The following is an 8,982-nucleotide window of genomic DNA, read 5'->3' as shown; positions in this document are numbered from 1 at the left end:
TAACGTTTGACAAGTATCATGCAGTAACTAATGGTTATTTTTTGACATATATGCTCTGAGACTCACAGTTCTAATTGATAGGTTGGTTTTCCGTCTATATGGGTGTCATCTGCCTTATGAAGCAATGACGTGCCTGACATTCGAACTTAAGAACACTGAATACCAGTGCTAGAGAAGTAAACGTGACAAGACAAAAACGAAATATAGTGAATAAAAGCGTGATTGAATAAAAGTTATAAATGTCTCAGATGTGCCGCTAATGGTGGCCATTTTTCAAATCATCTACAAGTAGTTTAATATTCATGTCATGATTCAGGGCAAGAAAGGTAGTAATTAGCTCATACGGAAATATCGGTCTAAAAGAGTGTAAATAATATCATTTTGTTAGTAATTTACAAATAAGGCCATTCAATAGTACATGCAAGGATGTTTAAAGAGAATGGAGAGGTGACTCGGAGATAACGCTCTTTGTCTTTCTAATTTGTCTTGGATGAATGTTTGTCAATGCACACCGTTGCCACAGTACACGGATCATTGTGACACACCCATGTAGTTCGATTGACGTTAGCCATATATACGTATACCTCCATGGATGGAAGTATCACATTTACCATAGCACAAAAGAGATTATGTATTAACACCTGTGGTCTCATTTATAGATAGACAAAGCGTCCGCGATTTTAAGTTTTCCACATCACCTGATGAGGTAAATATCACTTTAAGATGATCATGTAATATTCATGCTTTTTTTCCTTCTTCTTCTTCAAATATTTCCCTTTGGGTTTGACATCATAAGATCTGCGATTTCAGCTGTAGAGAGATAACGCAGAATACATAGAAATCGCTCTACTTAGATTTCCGTCTTAACTCAAAGGAATTTGTGACCCAGGACATGATACTGCTGCCTTTCAAAGTGCATCATCTATTATACGACAAAATACTGTATAGAATTAAACGGGGCGGCAGGCAGCAGTTTCATAATCATACATTACCGTGATAAAACCTCACAGTGTTACGGGATAAGAAAAGGGGATTGTATGTGACAATCTCATCGTGTCACTATCGATAGTGTAATCTTCTAATAATAGTTCGAACACCTGCAGGAGTGATTGAGTTTCCGTGTAGTGTAGCACATCACAATTCAAGGCGTACTGATACGACTTCTGAATTACACTTGGGGAATTTAGAATCTTCTCACTGCCTGAAAAAAACATCTCTACTCTTTCACTCATAAAAATCAACGCAAATAACTAGGGTTTTTTTATCGCTTCTACTCTTTTACTTTTAATTCGAAAAATATATATGAATATAAATGGCGAAGCCCTGTCAATATCATGATATAATGCTAGTGATATTCCTTTTCTCGAGAAATTCTGACTTGAGTGACAGCTAAACTCGTAAATATAAGAATATCGAATGCGAAAAATGAGATAAATTTATTGGTTCGTTTTAAATTCAACCCTGTCAATATCTCCGCATATCGTTAATGGCATTTCCTTGTCAGTGAAATATATTGATATTGAAATTTTTGAATATCGCATAATATTTCATTTTCGAATTCAAAATATATTGTCAGTTATGTTTAAGATTGAGTTCATATTACGGTCAAGTGGTTCAACCTTTATTAGAGAATATTTCACGGGCATAGAATAACATGTAAACGTTATTACGTTAAAGGGATTTCTTTTCAAGATGACCACATTTCTATTTCTGAGTGATTGAAATGCATCATTATGTAATTTAAGACCATGACAGTGTGGGTGATGTTTGTTTGTTTGTCTGTCTGTCTGTCTGTCTGTCTGTCTGTCTGTCTGTCTGTCTGTCTGTCTGTCTGTTTGTTTGTTTGTCTGTCTGTCTGTCTGTCTGTCTAACTAGCAGTCATTATGTATGTATGTATGTATGTATGTATGTATGTATGTATGTATGTATGTATGTATGTATGTATGTATGTATACGTGTGTGTGTGTGTGTGCGTGTGTGTATTTGGAAGACGCTTTACATGAAATCTGTTCAGGATCACTTTGTAGAGGATGACACATACACTTCTTGCTAAACGTGGTACTGACCTATGCTAAATAACTAAATGTATGTATTGTGTATATCCCAGAGGGAGCTGGTGGTTTCTATAATAACTACACACACGTACACACACACACACACACACTCTCTCTCTCTCTCTCTCTCTCTCTCTCTCTCTCTCTCTCTCTCTCTCTCTCTCTCTCTCTCTCTCTCTCTCTCTCTCTCTCTCTCTCAACTTTGACACACTCTAAAATGCAGTGTTAAACCAGCATATGAGTTGTTGCCGGGAAAAACGCGAATATAAAAAGTAAAAGCTGCCTAGATGGAATACATTACATTACATTCCTTTTAAATTTAACACCTACTTAAAATGGATCAAGAGTTTTGAAGAAAATGGAGGCATGTTTTTCTTTTTTAAAAATAGGTCTCTGGAGAAACAAATATGATCCATTTATAAGATATCATACCGAGATGTGAAATTAGAAACCAGATACGATAAATAGCAAAAAGGCTTTGGAGACTCACCTGTGTAATGTCGTTCGATTTTTATTATTAAAGTGTGCAATCCACTGGGTATATGATACAGACATATATGTACAGTAAACTAGGAAGTGATGTGAAGCCTTATGTATGTATCTACTCTAGGATATAGAGACTATGATTAATGTTCCGGACACTGACTACTTCTTCATATATACCAAATGAAATTTCGAATCCTTTAGATTTCAATCATGAACACCATATTTTACTCATAATATAAGCAAAATCTCCATCCCTTTCTATCTACTTCTATATACTTCTCCTTTTATCACACGTGTTTGAACATATCCGTCCCTGTGGTTTCGAGATCTCCATCACCATAGACTCGCTTTCTCGAATCGTCTGATACGTTATAACGGTCACGAAATGTTTCCCTTTCTCTAACACACTTTCCACACGAGATTGGAGAATAGTTGTATTTATCGTATATAGACTACCTCCCTTCGACACCTGTGTAGTTTTTCATAATTTGAAACGAATTAACGGTTCCATCTTTTTTAATGGCGGAAATATAAAGTTGTGGATAGACAGAATGGTCTTAGATTATATCTGCTTCGAGAAAAGTTGTTAAAGATGGTTTTACGTTGAGCCGATTTAAGAGGATACCAGGTACCCTCAAAATACGTGTATTCCAGTTTTCTCATCCACGCACAGTTTCATACACATGCTTCCAATACTGGGATTGAAATCATTTATGATACGATCATGTCGTCAAATGAATATGTATATACCACTGGCATGATCCAAAGAAATGCAATTAAATCATTTCCCCTTATACATAGACAGTATACCCGTACTAACCTGTCGTGACTGTATCTGTGAGCTAGCTTGACAAGTTGTCTAGTCACTTCCCATATGTCTAGCAACGATGTTGTGTCTAATGTTGATCTTGTGACGTATGTTTGCTGAATCACGTGAACATGTGCTGGGCTATTATTCCAGCAAATTAAGCTACCGTCAAGTCAAGTCAAATCCTGTATTTTCCATAGCAATCGATTCAACGTCTGTATAGGGTGACTGTATGATGGATAGTCAACTGTAAATAACAACGATATGCTATTGAAACTTGGAGGACCACCTACCAAATTTGAAATTAAAATCAAGTTATCGAAGGAAACAGTTAAGGCTGATAATTAATATCAATATTATCCCATTTTAAATTTATTCTATATTTCCCATTCAAAACCTAATATATATCATTCAATATTTTAATTTCAATTTGTTACTTAATACCCCCACAGAACGAGACAATTAATGTTGCTATGACAACTATGCAGGCAATTATTGGGAAAATAGAACACAATGCATTCTGAGTTCACATGGCGTATCTCGCAGGTTAATTACAAGAGATTCAAAGACTTGACCTTTGACATGCGGTTTTTTCATTATGCAAGTCTAAGGGCAGAGAAGTGGGGTTTGTATAACGACACCCCCGTGATTTCATCCCTGCCCGCTGGATATAAACATGATGTATTTTGCACATGTCACACTGATCCACTTATCCTCTATCGGTATATAGCCACCGTGTCAGACGTTCCTTTTGGCAGTGTACACTATTTCTTGAAGCATTAAGATTAATTAAGGTTCTCGTACATTGTAAATCACACATAATTAGTTTCTGTTTATTCTTGCAAATTAGGAAATCCACGTGTAAGTGATCACGAGACAAATGATTTCAACTCCTTTGAAGGTCGTTTAACAGCATTACTCAGAGTGTATGAGGGGAAACGAGAAAGCAACTTGTCGATGTAAACTTACGTTAATGATGTACATATTTAAGCGTGCACGTACGTACGTACGTGCTTGCGCGCGAGTGTATGTACATGTAATTATGTGTGTGTAAGTATGTATGTATGTATGTACTATGTATGTATGTATGTATGTATGTATGTATGTATGTATGTATGTATGTATGTATGTATGTATGCATGCATGCATGCATGCATGCATGTGTGTGTGTGTGTGTGTGTGTGTATGTATGTATGTATGTATGTATGTATGTATGTATGCATGCATGCATGCATGCATGTATGTATGTATGTATGTATGTATGTATGTATGTATGTGTGTGTGTGTATGTATGTATGTATGTATGTATGTATGTATGTATGTATGTATGTATGTATGTATTGTATGTATGTATGTATGTACGTACGTATGTATGTATGTATGTATGTATGTATGTATGTATGTATGTATGTATGTATTCTATAGTGTAGTATTTAATTATGGTCAGTAGAAGTAACGTGGATGTATAATGAACACATGAGGCCAAATGACACAGAAAAATATGCTCGACAAATTGAAATTTACAATTTAAGGACAGCCATCTCAACTTCATCCTTCATCCTTCTCCATTTCTTAATACGTAATTGTTGGTAAAATGTAAGAAAGGTGTTACATTATCACATCTTTGTTATTAATCATAGAAAGCTGGTATAGCTTCATTAATGCAGTCTTTGATAATCGTCCACTACGACTTGAATCACACAACCGGTCACTTCCTTTTGGAACCAATCACAGTTTTCAACTAACTTACGAAAACGAACGAAACTTTGGAAGGTTACCAAAGTGTGAAAAAGGCATTGCCCTTACTATATCCGTACGTGTCCTTTGCCCTCGATGAAAAAAACAACAACTGATGTTTCAGGCAGCAGACATGACGCCCATATATTCCCTAAACTGACATATAATTACACAGAGGAGTAGTATAATTAAATACTAAGTATTTCCCTACTCTCTGCAACAACATTATATCGGATAACTATTCATGGTTAGAGACCATCGGTTCTCTTCAGAGATGGTATGTTATCAGCTCTGAGACACGGGCATATACATTGGGCATTGCTTCATTACTCACTGCAAACAAACTAACCCTTGCCTGAAAAACAAATGTATAGCACACACTGTGTAACAGCATCTAGTTCCTGCCTCAAAGGATTACTAAGGTTCAATTCAAGTCTTGTACGTTGTTGTTGTTGTTGTTGTTGTTGTTGTTGTTGTTGTTGTTGTTGTTTTTACAACTATGATATGGATATTATTCAGCTAATTATAACAATTTCCTTTTTCATCTCAAAGAGGTTTTCGGGAAGGTCATATACCGTGTTGAAAGAATATCACAGTCAGCATACATTTACTCAAATATCACGTTTCTAAATGGGCGTCAGTTGATAGACACCATTAGTAATTGATGTACATTAAAATGACAATACTGCTATTCCAACGCTGTTATCGACCTAACCGTATAGGAAATGATCCATTCCCAAAACTACCATCATGACAGGCCTCACAATAGTTTTGTCTAAACGGATAGGTCATTACACGTCTATTAGAAATCAAACATTCTGCCCAAGTTAAATCAACCCCGTTTTTATCTTGTCCAAGTTGTCAATATAATGTCTCATTAAAGTGATACGACTCTCGCGGGAGGGCAGAAGTAATAACATACGACAAGGGCATAACTTTATACACGTTTCAACTGATGTCTCTAGATAATACTATGCAATATACATCTATCATCTAAGTAATTGGATACTTTTTCCCCTTTGTGGTGTTTAATATTAAACATTGTTAGAATGTCAACACGAAATGTAACAAAAACTAAGCAATGTATTCCAATACTCGACTAGCAAGGTTGGTTACATATGAACCAGAATACAACGGAAGTCAGTAAACCCAAAACAGTGTGTCGTACGGATTTACAAACATCTCACTAACATTGCCAGGTTTTATCGTGAAGTATAATTGTTATATTTTAATCCTTGGAGGGATGTGGTTCACCTAAAGTTGGCTAATGCTATAGTAAGAAAACAGAAGTAAGATTGTTTTTGTCAAACAATGAAAGGAAATTGAGAACCATTAGTAGCCGTTCTGTCGAGTCTGCCAATGTTCTGTTTCAGGTCAGGCGGCTTCTATTCTATCATCCAAATGCACTGTCGACGCTGTCAACCGAAATGCTTCGGAGTTGTTTCTGCGAGACATTCTCACCAATAAATTGTACATTTTGGATTCCTATTACTCAGGTTTAATTTATGGAAACATAGATTATCTTTAACCCGAGGTAGAGTTGATTTATGATCTTACAGTAAACATAATTAATATTTTATTTAAGGTCTCTCTAGGTGGAAAATATATCAACGTAGAACTAAGAGTTGTCTGCAAACTTTTATTTATCATGATTGATGGTGATGTTTTATTTTCAAAGTAAACAATTAATGAAGATGAACTTAATCGTCGTGGTCACTTCTTGTTACAAAACATATGAAGACAGAGCCTACAGTTTGTTCTACAAATTTTTGTTGTAAACTGAACAACATTTTCGCAACTACTCCAATTTCTGATTTTGTTTAAATTGCAGATACTGTAAACCGATATCGTAATATACCTCAAGAAGTAGTTTAAAGGCATATACTAGCTGGAATAGATCTGCAGATAACTATCAAAGTGAAACACGTATAGAACGAATACAATTATTTATGCTCAAAGTTGATGGGATAAAATTATACAAGAGAGATAGGTGTAACAAATACATTGTATACCATGACACATTAAAGAAAACGTCAATGAAAATGTTTGTATTGAACCTAGGTTAGATGACAAATATCTTGGAGTCCGTCGTAAGTAACAACAAGAAAAGGTGGCGTTTGATAACTCTGAATACAGCAGTTCGACCAGTACAATCAGTTTTGTGCCATAGGCGTAGATGGCGCTATACAACTCAGCATCCGTGGTTACGGTTGCAATTGATAAGTTATCAAACTGTTGAATCTGTATGTAATACACGTCGTTGATTAAAAACCTCTAGTATAAATACTTTATTACATGACATGTTTTAGTATTTACGATCTGGGATGGTTGGTAGAGAAGTCTAACCTTACCGAATCACTGCTGCGTATTTCCCCTTGTTTGGTTCGCTTCCTAACCCCACCTTAATATATTCCAAATTCCCACCTTAATTAATACTGCATGTCTCTTCTGAAACTGTCAATTTTGCTACTATTTTGAAAATATCAACTGTTATTTTCGAAACTTCTTTGAAGTTGGTTTATTATTCCAGGGAGTGTCACGCTCGTCCTTTGTGCAAAGAACAAATTTTACAAATTAATTTAACATTCTCAGTTACCGAGTTGTGTTCGCCCTCTGGTGGCGGAGATAATAAAATTGTTGTATTCAACAGTACAACATCATCATCAAGTTCTTTTCACAAGTCTGATATCATGACAATCTTCCAGACACAGTGTTTGACTTGTGTCAATTGTACAGTATACTAATGCCCTTTATACTTATACCAATATTTTTCAAAATGTTGAGACAGTGTTTGACATATACGGGATTATAGCAATTCTCTACCGGTGTTGATATTGGAAAGTTTTAAAGTTTGTGCATCAGTAATGGATAGGTTAATGTATGTATATGCGAGCCTATATACTATTGAAATAATAAAGTATGTTTCTATATATATGCTATCTATACAAACACCAAACGGGGTGTGACTAGATCGAGCTGTAGGCTCGTTTAACACTTTTTGAACCCTCAAAAAAAGGAAATAACGATCGATAATTGACCACTAATTTTACAGAAACTGTTCCTTTCGAAACTTCATTGAAGTTGGTTTATTTTGATTTAAAGAAACGTCGCGCTCTTCCTTTGCGCAAAGAACAAATTAACATTCCCATTTACCTTGGCAGACCGAGTCGTGTTGGCCCTCTGGTGGCGGAGATAATAAAATGATTGCATTCATCTATAGAACATCATTATCAAGCTCTTTTCACAACAAGTATATTATCACTGCAACCTCCCAGGAATTACTTTGTTCACGGTTAAAGATATACACAGAATTGTAGATTGTGATCTTCTGAAACTGATACAACATCAATTGTAGATATCGGCCTGAAATGAATCGCATGGATAACAACAATGCTCCGGAAAGCACTAATGCAAACTTTTAGTACAACATTCAAACAGGTTTGTGACCAATATAAAATCACGTATTCAACTTGATAGTCATTGTTCATCTAATTGCTTCCACCCATCATAATGTTTGACCAAATTTGATCACTTAAACAGGATGTTATTATAATGTCGTCTGCAACACTATAAATACATGACTGTGTTTAATAGGAGTGGTGAGAACACATCATTATTTGTGAATGTGTTCATTAGTCCACCAACACTTTTGAAACTTCCTTCGCTTATATTATATACGTCAGTCATCCGTTATATTCATAATAACACAGACTCGATGTGTACGATTTCATCCATTGCTCTTTAACTGTTTTACTGCACTCACCCAGAGGGGCTCTTGATACTCGAACAGCGGAAGACAATTACTCACATAGAGCATGACCTGGCTGACTCAAGGATACAATGATTGAGAAAGCTAAGCCTTACCAACAGCAAAATTACGTAGCGACCTAAGCTTGT

This window comes from Glandiceps talaboti, chromosome 5 (assembly GCF_964340395.1).
Source record: "Glandiceps talaboti chromosome 5, keGlaTala1.1, whole genome shotgun sequence".
Taxonomy (NCBI): domain Eukaryota; kingdom Metazoa; phylum Hemichordata; class Enteropneusta; family Spengelidae; genus Glandiceps; species Glandiceps talaboti.
Note: the sequence above shows the minus strand (reverse complement) of the source record.